The following is a 23,356-nucleotide window of genomic DNA, read 5'->3' as shown; positions in this document are numbered from 1 at the left end:
TACTAAGGCTAAGTTACTGTAGTTATTCAACCATAGATGGGACATCTGTATCAAACCAACCCAGCGGCACCGAGAATACTTGGATCAGGGGCAGAAAGAATGTAAGAGCCAGAGGATGAGAAAGATTGCTGTGAAATGCTGTTCTCTGGACATAACACGGCTCTTGCACACATGAACTCACAGCAGTTGAGATTACTTACCCAAGACCTGTACAAAATCAAGCCAGCTACAAATTCCGGCACAATGCTACTTGTGGTGGTGCACATACCTTTAATCACATACTTGGGGAGAAGATGCATGTGGGTATCTGTGTGTTGGAGGCCAGCCTGGCATACACAACAAGATCTAGGCCAAGTCCATGAGGGCTATATCATAAGACCCTGTCTAAAAAAGTCAAACTCAAAACAAAGCAAAAAAATTTCCAGCATAGAGGAGAGGCTCCCAAGGCCTCATTCTTGGCAATTGCTGGCTGCTTGGGGAGAGAAAGTAACTTTCTATAGGAGTGTGGCCACTCTTTGGTTCCTAGAATCCATTAGACGGCCCCAATCTCATGCATGCATTGAATTCAGTGGGTTAAAGTTAGTTAGTTAAATAGATAGATAGATAGATAGATAGATAGATAGATAGATAGATAGATAGATAGATAGATAGATATTGTGATAGTTTGTATATGCTTGGGCTTGGAAGTAGCACTATTAGGAGGTGTAGCCTTGTTGGAGTAGGTGTGTCACTAAGGGTGTGGGCTTTAATACCCTGGTCCTAGCTGCTTGGAGGCGAGTATTCTGCTAGCAGCCTTCAGATAAAGATGTAGAACTCTCAAATTCTTCCTACACCAGGCCTGCCTGAATATTGCCATGTTCCTGCCTTGATGATAATGGACTGAACCTCTGAACTTCTAAGCCAGCCCCAATTAAATGTTTTTTATAAGACTTGCCTTGGTCATTGTGTCTGTTCACAGCAGTAAAACCCTAACTAAGACAGATAATATAAAAAGAGCATGAAGTTGGGAGGGAGCTGATGGGGGTCCTGGGGGAAGTTGGGGAGGGGGATGAGTGTGAACTGGCTATGACCAAGATACTGAAAAGGAAAAAGAAGCACAGGGCAGAGAGCCTCAGAGCTGGTCCTCGGCACTGTATTTCAGCCTTCAACACCAGGAGAGGCACCCTGCTGGCTGGCGTTTACCAGCCTCAGTCTCCAGCCACCAGAAGTTCAGGTAGGCTGTCTGCCTGAAGACCACTCTCTTCTCTCTCACTGTCTCCTCTTCTTCCAATCACCTCACCTCTCTTGTCACCATGCCCTGGCACTCAACTCCAGTGGAGGCACCTTGCTTGAATAGAGGCCATACCACACCCAGAATTCCAGGTAGACCACCAGACCTCGGACCACCCCTACTCCCTCAGTGTGTGCCTCCCACCCCCAGAGGCCACACCAGATGCCAGAAAGCCTGGTTAGGACACCTGCCCACGGAACTCCCTCAGACTCTCAGTTCTATCTCCACCCTATGCCCAAGCCCCCACCCTCATCACCGTATTCCAATCCCCAACACAGGCAGAGACCCCCCAGCTCGACTAGGGGCCACCCCAACCACCAGCAGTCCAGTCCCCAACTCAGGTGGAGCCCCTCTGCTCAACCACAGACCACACCAGCCAGATGACAGAAATCAAGGAAAAAAAAACACCCATCCAACAAAGACAAACCCAGAAATTGGCACCTAGACCTACAATCACCCCAATTCCAGATGCCTAGGGGAGTAAGAACACAAATGACAACAGTTAGGACAATATGTCACCACCAGAGCCCAGGTGTCCTACTACAGCAAGCCCTGAATATTCCAACACAACTGAAACACAAGAGAATAACCTCAAAACCAACTTGTGAAGATGAAGATCCCAGAGGTCCTTAAAGAGGAAGTGAATAAACCCCTTAAAGAAGTTGAAGAAAAGACAAACAAAAAAAAAAGGAGAACATGAATACATCAGTAAAGAAAGCTAAGAACAAACTGTTGACAAAAACCAAAACTGTTCAAGACCCCAAAATGGAAACAGAAACAGTAAAGAAAACAGAAACAGAGGGAATCCTGGAAATGGGAAATCTAGGCAAGTAAGCAGGAACTGCAGACACAAGGATTGCCAACAGAATACAAAAGATGAAAGAAAGAATCCTAGGCACTGATGATATGATAGAAGAAATGGACACATAGGTCAAAGAAAATGTTAAGTCTAAAAAATTCCTGATGCAAAACATCCAGGAAATTTGGGACACTATGAAAAGACCAACCTAAGAGTAATAGGAATAGAAAAATGAGAAGAATCCCAGCTCAAAGGCCCAGAAAATATTTTTAAAAAATCACAGAAGAAAAATTACTTAACCTAAAGGACATGCCTATAAAGGTACAAAAAGCTTACAGAACACTAAATAGATTGGAGCAGAAAAGAAAATACTCTCTCTACATAACAACCATACCCTAAACATACAGGAAAAAAATAATATTAAAAGCTGTAAAGCAAAAAGGTCAAGTGCCAAATAAAGGCAGACCTATTAAAATTACACCTGACTTCTCAACGAAGACTCTAAAAACCAGAAGGGCCTGGACAGATGTGCTGACCATAGATGCCAACCTAGACTACTATACCTATTAAAACACTCAATAACCATAGATAAGGAAGCAAGACATTCCATGATAAAGTCAAATTTAAACAACGTCTCTACCCACAAATCCAGCCCCACAGAACATACCAGAAGGAAAACACCAATCTAAGGAGGTTAACTACACCTACAAGAACATAGGAAATAAATAATGTCACACCAGCAAAACCAAATGAATGGAAAGACACAGACACACACACAGACACACACAGACACACAGACACACACACACATACACACACACACACACACACACACACACACATACACATACTTGTTGGGATTGGTCTTGTACACGATGTACTCAGATGCTGAGTTCTGTGCCACTAAGATCAGGTTGCAGTCTGGACATGGGCATTGTATTGACCAATGTGCTGTAAAGGATGCTCCCTGGTGATCTCTGATTCATTAATAAAAGGCCTGTGCCTGGGCAGGAGAGAAAGAGAAAGGTGGGACTTGAGATCAAATAGGGGGTCTCAGGTAGGAAACACACGGAAAAGAAAAAGGACAAGGAGGAGGTGGCCGTTAAGTGGGATGGACTAGAAGCAGACGGCCAAGAGAAGTTCACCCTGAGGACAGACAACTGTCCTGGACAGAAGCTTCCTAGGAGACACTAATTTGGCAACTAATGGGTCATTCATGTGGGTTTTAACAGTGTGGAAGGGTTAGTATAACTCAGAACCTGCCCATCATAGTATGGACAGCTTATTAATAAATTACAGTGTTTCTGAACAGTGCCATTTTCTTTGGGAGCAAAACAGGCAAGAATGTGGCAGAAGCCCTCCCATAAAATTACTTCAATACACACTCATACACATAACACTACTACCACCACCACCAACAACAAAAACAAAACCGGAATTAACAATCATTAGTCACTCAGTATCAGCAGTCTCAATTCTCCAATAAAAAGACACAGATTAACTGAATGGATGGGGGTGGGGTGGGGGGTGGGGAGGGTAGAGGGTGTGGAAGGAGGGGGAGGGATGGGGAGAGGGGCTTCTTTGAAATGCTTTTTCAGTGTTACCACTCTTCTGTATTGTGGGAAGTGAAGCAGCTCATCTAGACGATATTCAGTGAAACAGCTCTTTTTTGGGGGTGGGGACAGCAATATAAACCTTGGGGAGTGGGTAGGAGCTTTTCAAGGACAGTGTCATTGTATGCTAGGGCCAAGGTGCTGGAAATACTTTATTTTCATGAAGAGGGTCTCCAGGTGCTTAAACCCATAATTTGTCTCAGAAGAAGGAAAGATCTTCCATGCTCATGGGTTGGTAGGATCAACAGAGTAAAAAGTGGTATTCCTACTGTACTGGCTAGTTTTGTGTCAACTTGACACAGCTGAAATTATCACAGAGAAAGGAGCTTCAGTTGAGGAAATGTCTCCATGGGATCCAACTGTTAGGCATTTTCTCAATTAGTGATCAAGGGGGAAAGGCCCCTTGTGGGTGGGACCATCTCTGGGCTGGTAGTCTTGGTTCTATAAGAAAGCAGGCTGAGCAAGCCAGGGGAAGCAAGCCAGTAAATAACATCCCTCCATGGCCTCTACATCAGCTCCTGCTTCCTGACCTGCTTGAGTTTCAGTCCTGACTTTCTTGGTGATGAACAGCAGTATGGAAATATAAGCTGAATAAACCCTTTCCTCCCCAACTTGCTTCTTGGTCATGATGTTTGTGCAGGAATAGAAACCCTGACTAAGACACCTACCAAAAGCAATCTACAGATTCAATAGAATCCCCATCAAAATCTCAACACAATTCTTTAGAGTTTGAAATACCAAAACTCAACTTCATTTGGGAAAACAAAAAATCCCAGGGTGGATAAAGAAATGTGGTACATTCACACAGGTGTTTAAAAAATGACATCATGAAATTTACAGGCAAAAGGCTGAAACTAGAAAAGAAAAATAATCCAGACCCAGAAAGCCAAACATGGTAAGTGGATATTAGCTATAAAGTAACTGACGATCATGATACAATCCACAGAGCCAGAAAGGAAAAATAACAAGGAGGGCTCTAGGGGACAAATTGATCTCTCTGCAGAAGGAGAGTAGAATAGATTTTGCAGGTGGACTTGGGGCAGGTGGGAATGCGAGCAGAAGAGAACAGGTAGAGGGGGAGGGATGGAGGAAGAGAATACAGAAGAGTTGACGGGAATTGGAGAGTATCTGGGAAACAATGTGGAAACCTAGTGCAGCAGAAACTCCCAGGAGTCTACGAGGGTGATCCTAGCAAGGACTCCTAGTAATGGAGCATACAGGAGCCATCTTCCCTAACAGGCAAAGCTTCCAGTGGTGGGACTGGGATACCAACCTAGCCACAAAACCTTCGACCTAAAATGTCCTGCCTACAAGATGTGCTGGGGCAAAAGAGGCACAGAACTTGTGGAAATGGCCAACCAATGGCTGGTGTAACTTGATGCCCACATGACTAAAGAGATTCCATGCCCAACACTGTCTAGATGACCAGGAACAGAAGGCTGGATGGTCCAGAGACCTAAAACAGAAAAAAAAAAAGTCAATAATATGATTCCTAATGGTGTTCTGCCATACTCATAGATTAGTGTCTAGCCCAGTCATCATCAGAGAGGCTTTTTACAGTAGCTGATGGGAGCAGACACAGAGACACACAGCCAAACATTAGGTACAGAGAGAGCCCAAACTAGAGATCTCCATCAGGTACCTTCCTCAAGGAACCCTGTAGAAGATGGGGAGAAAAGATTGTAGGAGCCAGAGGGTAGAGAACACCAGGAGAAAAAGTCTACAGAATCAACTAAGCAAGGTTCATAGAGACTCATAGAGACTGAAGCAGCAATCACTGAACCTGCATGGGTCTGCACTATGTCCTCTGCATATATGTTATGGTTGTTAGCTTGGTGTTTATGTGGGGCTCCCAACACTGGGAGTGGGGGTGTCCTTGACTCTTTCTCTGCCCTTAGGACCCCTTTTCTCCTACTGGGTTGCCTTGAATAGCCCTGAAACAAGGGTTTATGCCTAGGCCTATTGTAACTTTTTATGCTGTATTCATATCCCTGGGAGGCCCACTTATTTCTGGGTTTACTGTATGAGAGAAGAAATAAAGGAAAAAAAAATCTTAGGACTGGGGTTTTAAGTAGCATAACTTTTAATTGAAGGTTATAGACTTAAATTCTCAGGAAAATCCAAGGGTATGAAAACACAAGTTAAAGGTAAGTGTGGGCTGGGTGTGATGGGTTAATCCTTAGTCTCAGCACAAGCAGACAGAGATAAGAGGAGCTCTGTAAGCTTGAGAGCCATCTGGTCTACCTACCTAGCCAGAGCTACACAGTGGGACACCACACAGTGAGATCCTGCCCTCCCAACACATACACACAAAAAGATGTGCTCGAGAGTATGAGAAAAATGAAATGGACAGACTTGACCCCAACAGGCTGAGACTGCTTTATTACAACAGTTAGGGGCCCCGACCTGTCCACAGGATGAAGGCTGAATGCATTAGAAGGACTGGGAGACAAGTATATGTACATACATACATAGATTGGTAGCTATCAGGAAGTTATAGGTATTTTCTGTGGTTGACCTGGAGAAGGGTGGGTTGTTTTCAGTACCCAGGCATATTGCTTCTGCATGTGAAGCAGGACAGTCAGGCTGGGGCTAAGCCATTCTTTATGGCTAGGAATTATTGCCCCCTACAGCCTGACTCAATTCCTCATGACCCAAGGCTATTATTACCCAACAAAGTGTTCCACATGCTCCCACTCCCATGTCTTGGTTGCATAAAAGCAGGGCAAGTTCTTAGGATAATGATGTCATCAAGACAAGGGACTCTTCTCACGTTGGGACCTCAGTCACATGGACATCAAAGTGTATCAGTGGTGACTTATAGTACAGTAACAACCTTACTGTGTTTTCTTTGTGAAGCAGGCAGCTATTTGAAATCTCATGAGCTTTAACCCTTCCTTGCTTAGCATTATAAGATGGGAACACAAAAATTCCAAAAGGGGCAGTGAGAGTGGTGGGCAATTGGTGTACTCTTGATTTCACCCTTATTTCCAAGGCATTCTTGATAGTCTTCCTGTTAGCATTCCTTCTAGGCTCCACCCCACAGTTACCTGGCAACAGCCAGGTATGTCTGACTCACTATAAAAGGGACTCTGCACCCCCCACCTCTCTTATTCTCTTACTCTCTGCTCCTTCTCTCCCTGCCCTTTCACCCTCTCTCCCCATCCCCTTTACCCCTCTCTCTCCATGTGTTCCTGATCAGACTCTCCTCCTCCTCCTCTTCCTCTTCCTCCTCTTCCTCCTCCTCTTCCTCTCTGCCTTTATCTCCCTCCTCAACCCCCCTTCCCATGCCCTAAACAAACTCTATTCCATACTACATGGTACCTCAGGGGGAAGGGATGCCTCAGCATGGGCCTGCAGAGGCACACCCCCACTCCCCACCCCTGGAGCCCTGCTCTATACCATGCTTCTACCAAACACATCCTGGCTCTTACTTGCCTTTTTATAAGACACAGCACTTCCTACTGAGGACACTGTGCCATGTGAACTCTAGTTTAATGTAGGTACCGAGGGTTAAAGAATACCATTCTTCCTTCCCTTACTGTGTAAGAACTATGTGTGAGCTGGGGTTTGACCTGTTTCTTTTGGTACTTTATGGGGTTGACTGGTTCTGAGTGGCATGGTACATTAAACCACATGTCATGTGGGATTATCAGTCAACTGTGCTCTCTGCAGTAAGTTCTCCTCAAAGCACATTTGCATTAGGTACCTGTGTGGCTGACACAATAGTCAAACACTGAGAACCAATGTTTTCCTTTGATGAGGAATTTGTATACAAGGAAGGCATCTTTCAAAAAGGATGTCAGTGTTAATACAGCCTCATCAAACTAAGAAAGGCTGAGGGAATTGACGGCAGATGTACATGACAGAAGCTGTTACAGGAAGTTCTTCAAGCAGATGTATGATACCCAGGAGACACTCGTATGTATACAAAAAGATTTAAGGGCTTAACAAAGGCTGAAGAAGGCAACTATGATTTTTTTTTTTCTTAACAGATAATTGATGTCTGTACTAGTCAGAGTTCTCTCAATGAACAAAACCAATAGAATATATATACATATATATGTGTGTGTGTGTATGTATATATGGCTCTATTAGATTGACTTACATGCCATAAGCTAGTTAGTCCAAACATAGTTACTCCTCTCTGGAGAATCTGGGAACCCAATAGCTCCTTAGTCCATGTGACTGGATTCTTCCTCAGCAGAGACAATCTGGTGCTGAAGGCCTGGAAGATTCCTGGAGAGTTACTGGTCTTCAGTCCACATTGGATGACCAAGCATGCTGGCTTCTGATGTCAGGGAAAGATGTGGTGGCGGCAGCAGCAGCAGCAGCAGCAGCAGCAGCAGCAGCAGCAGCAGCAGCAGCAGCAGCAGCAGCAGCAGCGATAAAGCAGATGCACTCACTAGAAGGGAGCAAAGGCAGGCATGTTGACAAGATGCTCTGCTTTATCTCAGACACTTTCTATCAACACTTAAGGATGCTGTCCGCTCTGGGAGAGGATACCCTCACCCTATCTTAGTTGTTTCTCTATTGCTATGAAGAGACACTGTGACAAAGGCAAATGACACAAAAGAAAGCATTTTAATTGGGAGCTTGCTTACAATGTCAGAGGGTTAGTCTATTATCATTATGGCATGGTGGGACCGTGGTGGCACTCATAGTGCTGGAGCAGTAGCTGAAAGTTACGTCTGGATCCACAGGCAGAGAGGCAGACAGAGAGAGATTGAGCCTGGTATGGGCTTTTGAAACCTCAAAGTCCATACCCTGTGACATACTTCTTTAAATAAGGCTACACTTCCTATTAGTGCCACTTCCTGGTGACTAAGCATTCAAATCTAAGAGCATGGTGGCACCTGCTTTTTTTAAAAAAAATTTGTTTATTCACTTATTTATTTTTATAAAAATACTTATTTAGACACACCAGAGAGGGCATCAGATCTAACTACGGGTGGTTGTGAGCCACCATGTGGTTGCTGGGACTTGAACTTGGGACCTTTGGAAGAGGTGTCAATGCTCTTACCTGCTGAGCCATCTCACCAGCCCAGCACCTGCTTTATGATCCCAGCACTAAGAAGGGAGAAGCAGGCAGAAGTCTGTGAGTTCAAGGCCAGCCTGGTTTACAAAGTGAATTCCAGCACAGCCAGGGTTGTTATACAGAGAAACCCTGTTTTGAAAATCAAAACAAAACAACACAACAACAATAAAAGAGATCTATGAGCCTATGGGACCCACTCTTATTCAAACCACCACACATCATTAATTACATTAGTTAATGTTTTTAGGAAATGCCATCTGAGACCTACCCAGAAGAACGTTTCTTTTTTTTTTTTTTTTAAAGATTTATTTATTTATTATATGTAAGTAGACTGTAGCTGTCTTCAGACGCACCAGAAGAGGGCATCAGATCTCTGTTACAGGTGGTTGTGAGCCACCATGTGGTTGCTGGGATTTGAACTTCGGACCTTTGGAAGAGCAGTCGGGTGCTCTTACCCCCTGAGCCATCTCACCAGCCCCCAGAAGAACGTTTCTTAATTGATTCCAGATTCAGTCAGTTGACTACCAAGACTGATCATTAGAATTTCTAAAGTAAAATTGGTCACTCTGAGAGTGTGGAGTATGGTTTTGGTGTTAGTCTTAGTCTTAGTCTTTGCATACAACTCCTAAAACTTTTGTGATCTTCAAGGGTCTTTCTTTTTAACAAATTAGTTCTCTACTGGCTGGAAGTCCCTCTTCAGGATAACTGTTAGTTATCAGAAAGTTCAAGGTAAGATTAGAAGGTTGGGACTTTGAACCTCCAGTCTCTGGGATGAGTAGGGTGAGGCTGGAGGTTAAGCTGAGTCTTAAAGGTCAATGATCTAATTAGTCATGTCTCTACAATGAAACCTCCACAAAAGCCACATGACAAGGTCCAGAGACCTTCCAGACTCATTGATGATCCTGGGATGGAGTGTACTAAAAGAGGACACAGAGCTTCCGTAGCATCCCCTCTATCTCTCATTCCATGTATCTCCCGTGTATAGACACTGTAATAGCCTCTAGAACAGTGATTCTCAACCTTCCCAAGGCTGTGACCCATTGTGTTGTGGTGACCCCCAACCAAGAAATCATTTTCATTGATACTTAATAACTGTAATTAAAAAAAAAAGATTTATTTGTATGTGAGTACACTGTAGCTGTACAGATGGTTGTGAGCCTTTTTGTGGTTGTTGGGAATTGAATTTTTAGGACCTCTGCTTACTCCAGTCAACCCCACTCACTTTGGTCAGCCCTACTCGCTATGGTCCTGCCCAAAGATTTAATTATTATTATACATAAGTACACTGTAGCTGTCTTCAGACACACCAGAAGAGGGCGTCAGTTCTCATTAGGGGTGGTTGTGAGCCACCATGTGGTTGCTGGGATTTGAACTCAGGATCTTTGGAAGAGCAGTCAGTGCTCTTACCTGCTGAGCCATCTTGCCAGCTCCATAACTTTAATTTTGCTAGTTGTGAATTGGAATGTAAATATCTGTGTTTTCCGATGGTCTTAGTCAACCCCTGTGGAAGGGTTGTTCAAGGCTCACATGTTGAGAACCCTTGCACTATAATAACCACCCAGTGAATGTAAGGGTGATGTTTCTCTAAGTTCTGTTAGCCACTTTAGCAAATTAAGCAAATTCCAGGAGGCAGCCTTGAGGACCCCAGTTCATAGCTGGTATATAGGGCCTGTGCTTTCCATCTGAAGTTCAGGGCACTCTTGTAAGGCTGGAAAGCTGGGACTTAACACTGCTTTCACGTAGACAGTGTCAGAACTGAGTTGAAATTGATCATCCAGCTGGTGGTCTGGATGTTTTGTGTGTATGAGGGGGTGGGGGTGGTTGGCTGCTAGCATCTCAGGTCATGAAAACTGTAGTGAGAGGGTGGAAAAAATGGAGTTTGTTAATTCTAGAACTTCTGAGTGACAATGCATTGAGGACTTACGTAAAATTTATGACAAATGGTAAAGAAATTAAAAAAATCAGATTCTGTTTTGTTGTGGTAGTGCTAGGGATTAGCATGCAGGCATTTGAGCAGGCATAATACTGTACACTGTATACATAATAAATAAAGACATCTTTATAAAAAGAATTCTTATTGCAGTCACACAGGCCTGGGGTTCAGTTCTCAGCACCCACATGGAGGCTCACAACCATCTTCGGTAACTCCAGTTCTAGGTACTCTATCGCCATCTGCTGGCCTCTGTGGGCTCCTGCATAAAGAAGGTGCAAATGAACTGATGCAGGTCAGACACATACACATGAATACAAATAAATCCCTTACTCTTCACATTCTAGTTGGGTGTTCTTCAATTCTGTGATGCTACTTTTAAAGATGTTTTATTTTATTTGTGTCTGTGTATGTATCTGTGTGTGTATGCACTCATGCATGTGGGCACACAGAGAAGCCAGAAGGGGGAGTTGGTGTGTATATGCACCCAAGCATGTGGGCACCCATAGAGGACAGAAAGGGGAGTTGGCTCCTCTGGCACTGGTTGTGAGCCACCTGGCAGAGATGATAGGAATGAGACTATATCCTCCGCAAGAGCAGTGAGTGCTATTAACTGCTGAGATACCTCTCCAGCCTTATGTGATGTCACTTCAAATATTTGTTTGTTTGTAATGATGTCATTTTTAATAGTTTCTGGCCAGGTATTATGGTGCACACCTTAAAACCCCGTGCTTGGTCCTTTGGATGCAGAGGCAGGTAGATCTCTGTCAGTTTAAGGACAGCTTGGTCTAGCTCATGAGATCCTGACTCAAAAAATGTACTAATTCTTCGAATGAATGTTCAAGGATGAACTTTTTTTTCCTATATGAAAAGAGGCAATGGGATTGCTTTGTATTCTCTGATAATTGTTTGTGTCTACTTTTTGTCTAGTCTACTTCTGTTTTTGTTTTCTTCCCTTTGGGTCTTAATTTTATGTTTACAAAACTTATTATTTCTAGGACATTTCATCTTAAAATTTAGTTGGGTATAATTTGAAAGCTAGGTAATAAGGCAAGTTTCCCCCAGAAAATTTGTGTTTCCATCTGTGGTGGTCTGAATGAGAATGGCCCCATTGGCTCATATATTTGAAGTCTCTTTACTGGAACTGTTTGAGAAGGATTAGGAGGTGTGGCCCTGTTGGCGATGTGTTACTAGGGGTGGGTTTTGAGGTTTTAAAAGATGTGCTATTCCTAGTTAGTGCTCTCTGCCTCGTGCTTGTAGATGAAGAGATAAGCCTTAAGGAACTGCTCCAGCATGCCTGCCTGCTGCCGTGCTCTCCCCCATAGTTGTCATAGATTCTAACCCTCTGAAACTGTAAGCTCAGATAAAATCTTTCTTTTACAAGTTGCCTAGGTCATCACAGCAATAGAAAAGTTGCTAAGAATCTGGGCGTGGTGGTGCACATCATAAGTCCCAGCACTCAGGATGCAGAGGCAGGTAGATCTCTGAATCTGAGGCCAGCCAGGTCTACAGTGTAAGTCTCAGGACAGCCAGGGCTACACAGAGAAATCCTGTCTCAAAACCAAAACCAAAACCAAAACCAAAACCAAAACCAAAACCAAAACCAAAACCAAAACCAAAACCAAAACCAAACAAACAATAACAACAAAACAAAACAGAAAAAAGAAAAAACAAAGGAAAAAGCCTGAGGGTGGTGGTGGTGACGCCTTTAATCCCAGCACTTAGGAGGCAGGCAGATATCTGAGTTTGAGGCTAGCCTGGTCTACAGAGTGAGTTCCAGGTCAGCCAGGGCTACACAGAGAAGCCCTATCTTGGGAGGGGGCGTTACTAAGACACCTTCTAACAGTTAGATGGTGTTGTGATGGCTCAGTTGACCCCTGGAATTGAATCCCTTCTCCTACTTTCAAAAGTGGCACATTTCAATTTTCCAGTGAAGGTCAGAAACTCCAGCTCCAGCCTGTGTTGAATCGGTGTCTGTCTCCTTAGGGTCAGGTGTCTTTAAAGCCACCCTCTTTTTCAGCTCTTCCTCTTAGATTGGCAGATGACCCCACAGCAAAGGCTGGGATCCTTTAGCACATACAGTGAGAAGGATACCCTTTGTCTTTGGCAGTCAGGACTATTTATCTCTGGCCTCTGGCCAAAGGCAGGCTGTCTCTCAGATGGCTTTTAAGAGAGATCAAATGCCCCTTGGAGGGAAAAGGATTCAAGTCACCTCTTTCAACTCCAACTCCTCAGCTCAAAGCCTACTACATTTTTTTTTTTTTTTGTCTTTTATGACTTTCAGTAAATGTTTCTAGTATTTATCCAACTTCCTTTTAGTTGTTTGTAGTGAACAGGAAAAAAAAATCTTTATTGAGTCCTCAAGGCAGAGAAAGTGGAGTGGACAGAGACAAATGTGTATCACTCTTTTTCCTCATTATTGTGGTAAATAATTCTTCAGCAACTAGTCACTCGTCCAGCTTCCATGCAAAGAGTCTGCTTCACAGCATTTCTGAGGTTGAACTTGTCCATGTCACACACTGTGATTACTGAATTGTTGCTAAATGTGATACCAGGAGAGGCTTGGCATGTGCTCTCATATCTAGGTTCCCTCTCCTTCGCTTCTGCCACTGCCATCAGAAAAACCTCCCTCAGAGACACGCAGCCTCTTCAAACATAAAAGAAATGTGCCTGATGGCTAAGCCCAGCCTGGTCTGGGACAACCAGCCCTAACAACCTGGGTTTGGACAACCTTCCTCAAGAGACCAATCAAAACCACAACAGTGGAGAGCTGGAGAGATGCCTCAGTGGTTCCAGAGGACCAGGGTTCAATTCCCAGCACCCACATGGCAGCTCACTACTGTCTGTAACCCCAGTTCCAGAGGATCTGACACCCTCACTCAGACATACATGAAGGCAAAACACCAATGCACATGACATACAAATAAGTGAAAAAGCAAAACAAACTAACCCCCTTTGCCCCCTATCCCCCAAAAGAAAAACCCACAACAGTGCAGGGCTGTGGTAGTGGTAGGCAGGTAGATCTCTGAGTGTTCCAGGCCTGTCTACTCTAGTCTAGATAGAGTGTGTTCCAGGACAACCAGAGCTACATAATAGAGACCCTGCCTGAAAATATAAAAGAAAAAAAAAAACAACAAAAATGAAATGAAAACCAAACAAAAAAAAAACCCAAACAAAATAATACACAGTATGAAAATTATTCGACGTAGCCACATTGAGAGGAACAAGCAGGTCCAGTCCATCTTCCAGGTCCTCAGATGAGATTTAGGTTTAAACAGAAGAGAAATAACTAACCAGTCTTACTCAAGGTGTGGTCCTGCCCATCACCATTCTTTTGGCTCCAGATTCCCTTGTAAACTGGTCTTAGATGGTGTTGGCATGTTATGAAATCTCCAACAAGCTCTCCTCTCTGGCTGACCCTAGAGCTCCATCCCTTCCTTTCTCTCAGTATGGGATGCCTGGGAAAATTCCATTTTTTTTAAAGATCCGCTATTTCAATAGTCTTATAATTAAAAGGAAGCACAAAGGTGTCTTTTTGGAATATCCTCATGCCTGAGGTTGTAGAGATGGCTCAGTGGTTAAGAACACTGGATGGTCTTCCAAAGGACCTGATCATAAGTGGTGCACAGACATATGTATAGGCAAAATACCTTTTCACATTAAAAAAAAAAAAAAGAGTATCTTCATTCCTTCCAGCATGGTTAGAGCAGTTTGAAGCACAACCACCCAGATGGACCCAGCTTGGATCCACTGATGCATGGCCCCAAAGACCAGGTATCTGGTATCTGCGGCATGGCAAAGAGCAAGTGACTGTTGTTGTAAGCCAATGCACAGGGTTGGATAGTTTGTTACACAGCACTTTTGTGGCTAAACCACAGAAGTAGCCTAACAAGGAGCTGGCTCAATAGAAAAATAAATGAAATAAGCTATGCTTGGTTTATGAATTCCAGAAGCTTCTCTTTTCTAAGAGTCATTTCTTTCACGAGAAAGGTCTCGTTGCTACATAATTCTCTAGGTACTTTCTACTTCTTACTCTCTACAAGAACTTGAAATGGCTCAGTAGGAGAGCAGGAGTGTGTGCTGCCTAGTATGCTCAAGGATGTGTCCTGTCTCTGACACTATCAAAGATTACAGTCCCTTTCCTGTAGACGTAATCACGCGCACCCGCAGGTAAGGAAGAATATAACGCTGCATCTATGCCTGGACTTCCACTTCTCCAGGTTAAGCCTTTTGTTTATTTGTTTGTTTGTTTGTTTTAGAAGGGTCTTACTTTGTAACCCAGGCTGGTCTGGAGCTCATTATATAGCCAGGCTGACCTCAAACTAGCAGTGATCCTTCTGCCGTAATCTCCTGAGTGCTGGGATTAGAGGCATGTATCACTCTCTGGCTTAAAAAAAAATCTTTTTAAGAAAAGTAGCTGGCAAAATTGCTCAGACCTCTCGTATCTTTCAAAACAAAATACAGGCATACCAATTCAATTTTTTCATGAATGCATCTCTGAATATTATCCTTATTTTCATGGTGACATACATCATATCACATAGATAAAGGCCAGTTCAAAATACACTTGTGTGTGTGCAGGGCATGCATGCATATATGTAAAGGCTAGAAACTAATTCTAGGCAACCTTCTCTATGACTCTCTTCCTTAGCTTTTGAGGAAGAGTCTCTTTCTGAACCTGGAACTTACTTACTTGAATATGTTGACTGGGCAGTGAGCTCCTGGGATCTCTGCCTATCTTGTGCTCTTGTGATAAGTACTTTATGCACCACACCATCTCCCTGCCCTTCAAACTGTATTTACATCTCATAAGAAAATGGTAACATGGATATCAACGTGTCTATAACAGATTAGCAGACAGGCCAGCACTTCTTCTTCAGAAAGCCTTAACTCCCTCCCAAGTCATGTTCTTTCACCTCCCAGTTAGAGTAACCACTATGGGGTATTTTCTAACATTTATTCCTCTGCGTAAACGTAACTCTTTACACAACATTTAGTTCTGTCTGCTTTTGAACTTCATATAAGATGTTTCATGCTGTTATCTGTTCACTTGTGGAATTCCTGTTTTTAATATTTCATTTATTAGTATTACTGTATATGTGTATGTATGTTACATGTGGGTATGCTAGCTATGGCTAGCATGTGAAAGTCAGAAGACAATTTTGTGAAGTCTGCTCTCTCCTTCTACCTTTATATGGGTCCCAGAAATTGAACTCAATTTGTCTGGCTTGTGAGGCAAACACCTTGACTTGCTGAGCCATCTCACGAGCCCTGTGACGGGCTCTCTTGTTTTGATTTTGAAATTCTTGTTTTTGAAATTCTTTGTCCTCTCTCTCTCTCTCTCTCCCCACCCCCCTCTCTCCCCCTCTTCCTCTCTCTCTCTCCCTCTCTTCCCCCCCCCCCCACCTCTTTCAAGATTTATTTATTTTATATATGTAAGACACTGTTGTTCTGTCCAAACCCACCAGAAGAGGGCATCAGATCCCATTTCAGATGGTTGTGAGACACTATGTGGTTGCTAGGAATTTAACTCAAGACCTCTGGAAGAGCAGTCAGTGCTCTTAACTGCTGAGCCATCTCTCCAGCCCCTTTATTTATTTATTTTTAAAGATTTATTTATGCTTTTATGTATATGGCTGTTTTATCTGCATATACATCTGCACAAAAGAAAAAGGCATTGGGTTCCACAGGACTCAATTCCATGAGACCATGGGAATTGAACTCTCAAGACCTCTGGAAGAGCAACCAATGCTCTTAACCTCTGAGCCATCTCTCCAGCTCCTTCTTGTTTGTTTGTTTGTTTGTTTGTTTTTCCAAGAAAGGGTCTCACTATATATCTCTGGCCATCCTGGAACTGACTATGTAGTTGAGGCTGGACTCAAACTCAGAGAGATCTGCCTGCCTCCTCTTCCCTAGTGCTATGTTTAAAAGCTTGTACCACTATACCTGGCTGTTTCTTTTTTGTTTTTGTTTTTTGTGTTGTTTGCTATAGAGTGTCATGAAATTCAGGCTGACTTTGAATGGACTATGAAGTTTAGGATGATCCTGAGTTCCTGTCTTCCAAATGCTAGGATTGTAGGTGTACACTACTATGTCTGATTGAAAGTCATTCTCGACTGTGAAGTTGTAGTTCACTGGCTTTTCTTTATAGTATTACACTGTATTAAATGTCTACAATGTCCTCATCCATTATATTATGAACATGGGGCCATTCTCGCTGCTTTGTTATCTCAGCTAATGCTGTCATTAAGGTTCCTGGCATACCCGTGTAAAACTCATAGACACTAAATATGTACACACATTCACACACACTTACACATAGGAGTGGAACTGCTGTGGGATATTTATTAATATGCAATTTGAATTTCCTCTTAGATGGATGACTTAAAAAACTGAATCAGGAAGCTATAGCTTCAACACAGCTACGTATTTTGATAAGATATTTATGGGGAGAGGGCTGGGGTTGGGGAGAGAAGTGAGGCAGCATTTTGTAAATTAAAGATCGGAACGTGTGCTTATAACTCAACATTTTACTTGTTAGTTGTATTTATTTACTTATCTGTAACAGGATCTTATGTATCCTAGGTTGGCCTCAAGCTCACTCTATAGTTTAGATCAGTTTTGAGCTTCTGATGATCTGGATTCCATCTCCCGAGTTTTGGGGCAACACGTTCCTTTTATGGAGAGCTGAGAATTGAACCCAGGGTTTAATGCTCTAGCAAAGGATCAGGGGTGGTTCTCAGTGCCCAAGCGAGGTGACTCACAACTGCCTATAATTCTAGCTCCAGGGAATCTGACACCTTCTTCTGGCATCCATGGGCACCCAGATACACACACATACACACAAATAATATACTACTTATTTTCAGACTGGGCCTCACTGTGTAGTTATAGCTGGCTTGGAGCTCCCCTTATGTAGATGAGGCTGGCCTCGAACTCACAGAGATCTGCCTGGCTCAAGACCTACATCAGCTAATAAGTTAAAACAAAATTAGGCCGTGTGTGTGTTTTGCCTGCATGTATGTATGTATGTGTATTACACATGTAACTGGTGCCTGTAGAGGTCAGAAGAGGGACTTAGGTTCCCTGGAACTCTAGTTAAGAATAGTTGTGAGCCACTGTGTGTGGGTGCTGGGAACTAAACCCAGGTCTTCTACAAAAGCAACAAGTGCTCTTAATCTCTCTTTAGCCCATAAAATATTAAATATATTTTTAGGGTAGGTGAGATGGCTTGGTGGACAAAAACGCTTGCTGTCCAAGCTTGGTGACCAGGGTTGATCACTGGAATCCATGGTTGAAGAAGAGAATCAACTTCTACCCCAATCTCAACATTCACACTTGTACTTGCATGCACACACATACACTCCCACACACTAATAATATGCTACCCCACAATATCATTTACCCTGACTCTTGAGATTTTCTTGGTGGTCACCCAAATTCTGCACCCAAGACAAATGTGTCACGTCACATCTCCCATTCCCAGTCTCTCTACTTGTACAGTGGCCAACTATCTCAGATCCATCCTCTGCACGGTGTGTGTGTGTGTGTGTGTGTGTGTGTGTGTGCATGTGTATCCTTTACTGTTCAACTGTGTACTGTCTTTTATGACTTCCTTGCTGTTTGTCTCTGCACTGATTTGATTGGTTGACTTTGTGCCCCTGGAATATGCTAAGGATATCCCTGCATTAAGGTCTTGGCACGGGTCATTTGTTGTTTTAAAAATGGGATCATTGTAATGCTTGAAATGTCAGATTGAGTTATCTCTTCACAGAGGCGCTCCTGTTTCACACCAGCCAGCCCGCGAGCTTTGATCCCTTACCTTTTTCTTTTTGTTTTGTTTTGTTTTTTTGAGACAGGGTTTCTCTGTGTAGCCCTGGCTGTCTCTGTAGACCAGGCTGGCCTCGAACTCAGAAATCCGCCTGCCTCTGCCTCGCAAGTGCTGGGATTAAAGGTGTGTGCCATCACGCCCGGCTCCTTACCTTATTCTTTTCCCTTCCTAATACTTTGACAATAAGCTAATTATATTTTATAGTTATTCTATTTGTTCTCTCTCTCTCTTTCTGCTTTCAGATCTTAAAATAACTTTGGATAGCAACATCTATACCTAACATTCAGTACACAAATACTCACTAAATGATTAAGACAAAACTTATCAAATAACAGTTAAGACTCACAGTTAGTAGGGCCTGGGGAAAATAAGTAATGTCACACAAATAATGTGACATTAGTATTTAGTAGTATTGAAGCAATGGGATTTTTCTTTCAGGACTAGGGATCAAATCCAGCACCTTGTGAGCAGTAAATGACATCACCACTGAGCTACAGTCCCCAACTGCAGGGAAATCATGCCTTTGTACACAGTCAGGTTCATGTCTGAATATGACTTGAACTTTTGATTTATTTAAAATACCCATATCTCAGTAGTTTGCAAAAGTGCACACTGCCCCTTATAAATATGACCACGCACACATACAATAAATAATTAGAAATAAAAGTTTACCAGGTTCAAGTGGGCAGTCACTACTCTTCTGAAGTCCTGCTGACTTTCACATGAAGTTCTCTGCTTCCATTTCATACATGCTATTTCAATCATCATTACTTTCCTCTTCTCCTTTGCAACCAAAGGAGCCCCCATCTGCAAGGCCACTCAATCCAGAGAAACAGGACTCATTCAAGAGAACCCCTTCATTTCCACTTTATCACCCAGTCCTGTTATTTCAATCTCAAAGAATGTATCTTGGTTTTATTACCTTTTTTCCATCCTTGCTGCCACCACAATCAGAATAACCATCTGGATGACTAAAATATTCCCATAATTAGTTGTTCCAAGTTCATTCTTGTCTTTCTTCAATCCATTCGCAACACAGCAGAATGATCTATTTATGAAAATGTATAAAACTGGTTTATATGCATAACCTTAAATCAATGAAGCAATTTATGAAGTTATGTCTCCCTTCCTACCTCTTCCAAATACAGCCCTCTATTTAACTAACTCCACATTATGTGTTTGATGTGTATGAATTTGATGTGTATGTAATTTTATAGATGTGTTCCTGGAGTTGGAGAGTTGGCTCAGTAGTGAAGGGCATGTGCTATTCTTCCGAAGGGCCTGGGTTCAGTTCCCATCCCCCACACTGGGCTGATCGCACCTGGTTGCCATCCCAATTCCAGGGGCACCTGACAGCTCAGGCCTCTTCCACCAGTGATAGTCACATATACACACTCACACACAGAACTACACAGGTACACAGAGGTAAAAAATAATAAAGTAGAAATAAATGAGAAATGAATAATCCTGAGTTAGGTGTGGGAGGCAGAGGCTGGTGGAGCTGGAGGCCACTGTAATCTCCAAATTGAGTTCCAGGACATCTAGGGCTGTACAGAGAAACTCTGTCTTGAAAAACCAAATAAAGGCTGGAGAGTTGGCTCAGTGGTTAAGAGCACTGACTACTCTCCCAGAGGTCCTGAGTTCAATTCCCAGAAACTGCATGGTGGCTTACAACCATTTGTAATGGAATCTGATGCCCTCTTCTGGTGTGTCTGAAGAGATCGACAGCATACACATATACATAAGTAAACAAATAAATAAATTTAAAAAAAAACAAATAAAAAAGAGACATTCCTGCATCTTAAAAGAATTGTTACATTGATAAGTATATATGTATACACATATATTAACATGTAAAAATTGGTTGTTAATGTAATAAAAGACCAGGCCTGAAAGGGTAGTGAATATCATTAGTTAGTAGTTGTCCCTTTGTGTCAGTCAGTCTCCATCAATAAGCAGATAGTGATATTGTGTGTGGCAGTGGTGGCTCAGGCTTTTAATCCCAGCACTTGGGAAGCAGAAGCAGGCAGATCTCTGAGTTCAAGGCCAGCCACAGAGTTTCAGAATAGCCAGAGCTTCATTAGAGAAACCCAGTCTCAAAAACAAAACAGAACAAAATTCCCCAAACAAAATGCCAAAACCCAACAACGAAAGTGACGTTGTTTCCTAGTGTTGGATTCTCACAGTGCAGGAGCTCAGTGTGCTACCCTCCCTGCAGAAACGGGAGAGCCAGTCTTCAGAATTCTATCTGAAGAACCACTTTGTGTCTCTCATGACTGCTAAATGAAACACCTGTGTATGGTTATCTGAATACAACTTACATCTAATTATCCAAAGTCTAACTTGCTTTACACATGAACACGAAGCTGTTGGTGTTTTTAGTTCTAACAAATGAGGAGCACATTAAGAAATAATCTAGTGGTGTAACTAAGGGTAGATGCGTGTTGCCTACCGGAGAGAGACCAAAACACACTTCTTTCAATCAGTTAGTATTCATAACTTTCACATACATGAAGATTTTGTTCCAAGTGCTAGCAAATAACCATTTTATTATATTTTTAGAGCAATCATGTTTATGGAAATATAGATAATTTTACTGTATATTACTCTGTAACTTTTTTTTTTAACCTTTGAAGATTGAATTCAGGGTTTTGTGCCAGGAGGGACTTTATCATTTAGTTACGTTCCAGGCTTTAACTTTTTTTACTTAAAAAAAATGTATTTACTTATTTTATATATGTGAGTGCACCGTAGCTCTGTTCAGACACACCAGAAGATATCCCATTACAAAAGGTTGTGAGCCACCATGTGGTGGCTGGGAATTGTACTCTCGCCACTGAACTGTCTCTCCAGCACCTAACTTTTTTACTTTGAGACAAGGTCTCATACCACTATGCCCAAATGTGATATATATATATATATATATATATATATATATATATATATATATATACACACACACACATACACACCCATATATATGTATGTGTATATATATGTATACACATACACACACACATATATAATTTTTAGCAATTTCATTCCTGTGTAAAATAAGTTGAGTCATTTTTATGCCCCTCCCCCTGCCCCCCAACATTTCCTCTCTCTTACACCAAAGAAACTGGTCTGGTTGCCTTTTTTGTGGTTTTTTTTTTTTTTTTTCTGCCTCTAGACATGGTTTGTAGACCAAGCTGGCCTTGAACTCAAAGAGATACACCTGCCTCTGCTTTCAGAGTCCTGGCTTGTGTCACCACGTCCAGCGAGACTGAGACTTTAAAACTTCAATTTCTTTCCTTACATTTCCCTTTTCTGTTTTAAATCCTCCCCTTAAACCTTTTGCTTTCAGGCCTCAAGTGTGCCAGACTAGCGCCCTACCACTGTGTGACATCCACAGTCCCATCCTACGTATTTTAATCCTGGATTTGAAAACTTGGTTCCTTTCACTTCTCCAAACCCCACTACATGCACACACCCTAGAATGGGGACAGATTTGTGTTTTTGGTCTCTGTTGTATGCTCCCAGCATATGGCACTGAACTGGGTACCAAGGAGCTCAGCACTTATATGAATAGATGAAGAATATAGGCAATAAACAGAATCGACCGCTCCAGGAGCGCCACTTACACCAGAGTTCTGGGAGGCAACCCGGGAAGTTCAGTAAATTGATTTTGTTATTTAGAATTTCTCGGTGCTCGAACCGGCTGCGGTTGTATTATGTCCTTTGAGACGTGTTTACTTGTGCAGTTTGCGAACCTGACGCACACTTCTGTGCAGGCTGGAAGAGTTCTGTGCAGCCAGCAACAGTTTGCAGGTAAGTCCACATGCTTTCACATCATCAGCAACTCATGCTACTCTGACTGCCCGCGTTCTCTTGAGAAATGTGCACATGGCAATTCAGGTATTTCTTCACTGGCGATTTTCCAGTAAGGAGGATGAGCTCAGCTGTACTGGTGGTAAAGGACGTGCAAAGACCGGGAAACGAATTAACGCTCACTTTTCCAAAAGTATCAACTCCCCACTCTAGATCAAATCCCGCGCTCTTGCAATGCTCAACCTGATTCTACCACCATACCGCCCCCGTCAGATACCTATCTATGGCGGGCGGGGCAGAAAAAGACACGTCCTAGCTTCCTCCGAATCAGTTAAGTTTCGTAGAATTTTGGTTTCCTACATTTCAGCTAACATTAGTGAAAACCGCCGACCACATGACACAGTAGCCACACACGCGGGCAGAAGAGGAAGCAAAACAAGAAGAAAGCCGGCGCTCCAGTAGCCACGTGAGGAACGAGTTCCCGAGCGCCTTCTCTAGTGATGACTTCAATTCCCGGCCTGCCCCGGGGCGGTTACTATCGGAGGACTACAACTCCCAGGGTGCAGTGGACCAGTCCGCCGCAACCTCCCACTCGCCCGCCTGCCGCTTGTCCCGCCCCTCCCCCGCCCCGCCCAGCCGGATCGGCATGCGCCTGCGCAGCGGAGGCCGGAGGAGTCTTACCCTAATGTAAGATGGTGGCCCGTCTAGCCGTGGAACCCACCGAAAGCTGAGAGTCTCTCTCTCAGCCGTAAAGGTCGGACTCACTGAAGCAGTCAGGCCCGGTTCTGAAGAGTTTTTTCGCCGACTCTCGTTCATTGGTCTCCTGTGAGGACTCGGCAACGCGTGGAGTCGGCTAAGAGAAAAGCGAGGCAAGGCAGGCGGGTGAGTGTCTGCGGGGCTGGGCTTAGGGGAAACCCGGCGCTGACCGGCTACGAGAGAGCGGAGGCTTCGCTGGGACTGTGCAGGCCGCACCCCCCTTTCTCCCCACCCCCCCACCCCCGCCCGCCTCGTCTTCACCCTCCTCCTCCTCCTCTGGCTGCCTCCTCCTCCTCTTCTTCCTCCCTC

General features: G+C 43.3%; 1 protein-coding gene and 1 long non-coding RNA gene across 13 annotated transcripts in view; one reads left to right on the top strand and one right to left on the bottom strand.

The window, feature by feature from the left end:
- Positions 1 to 4,334: 4,334 nt before the first annotated feature.
- On the bottom strand, positions 4,335 to 23,144 carry Gm33046. 5 transcript variants are annotated; one of them, XR_868974.2, is made up of 5 exons: positions 22,973 to 23,144; positions 22,105 to 22,427; positions 19,404 to 19,529; positions 7,791 to 8,087; positions 4,335 to 5,138 (listed from the first exon to the last, which is right to left on the bottom strand). It is a non-coding gene; the product is annotated as a predicted gene, 33046 (long non-coding RNA). The 5 variants fall into 5 exon arrangements; XR_003956422.1 differs by having other exon boundaries at positions 4,533 to 5,138; positions 19,154 to 19,529; positions 22,973 to 23,062; XR_003956423.1 differs by having other exon boundaries at positions 4,533 to 5,138; positions 22,105 to 22,422; positions 22,973 to 23,048.
- The window catches only part of Cnot4 (CCR4-NOT transcription complex, subunit 4), a 111,690-nt gene continuing 111,254 nt past the window's right edge, over positions 22,921 to 23,356 (top strand). For 5 of the 8 annotated variants that reach the window (NM_001164412.1, NM_001164413.1, NM_001164414.1 and 2 more), the window contains exon 1: positions 22,938 to 23,173. The gene's annotated coding sequence lies outside the window, so the exon portion shown is untranslated. Of the gene's footprint in view, positions 23,174 to 23,356 lie in introns of all 8 variants that reach the window. The other 3 variants (XR_001785152.2, XR_001785150.2, XM_011241407.2) reach the window with 2 other exon arrangements.

The sequence above is a fragment of the Mus musculus genome, chromosome 6 (genome assembly GCF_000001635.26).
Source record: "Mus musculus strain C57BL/6J chromosome 6, GRCm38.p6 C57BL/6J".
Lineage (NCBI taxonomy): Eukaryota > Metazoa > Chordata > Mammalia > Rodentia > Muridae > Mus > Mus musculus.
The sequence above is the reverse complement of the archived record's forward strand: the minus strand, read 5'-3'. Positions and strand labels throughout refer to the sequence as shown.